Below are 212 nucleotides of genomic sequence, written 5' to 3' on the forward strand. Positions count from 1 at the left end.
TGGCAACGCCGCAAACAAGACCATCAACGCGTTAAATGGTCAACCCAGAGCATAGTCACAGGCGAGGCGGTAATTAAAACGATAAAAAAAATCTTGGAAAAGAGGAGACGATCCCCTAATAGTTCTAGGTGAAGGTGAAGGTGCGCTCCGGGTGAAAGTGGTGGGTCTTGGGAACCTGGCAGTGAAATGATTGTGAATGCAAATCATGGGGT

The 212-nt window shown here is 47.6% G+C and overlaps 1 protein-coding gene across 1 annotated transcript in view; it reads right to left on the bottom strand.

Annotated features, from left to right (window-relative positions):
• Positions 1-212, bottom strand: part of LOC119585171 (FGFR1 oncogene partner 2 homolog) — a gene marked incomplete in the record, with an annotated part of 60,262 nt that overhangs the window by 25,790 nt on the left and 34,260 nt on the right.

The sequence above is a fragment of the Penaeus monodon genome, chromosome 19 (assembly GCF_015228065.2).
Source record: "Penaeus monodon isolate SGIC_2016 chromosome 19, NSTDA_Pmon_1, whole genome shotgun sequence".
NCBI lineage: Eukaryota > Metazoa > Arthropoda > Malacostraca > Decapoda > Penaeidae > Penaeus > Penaeus monodon.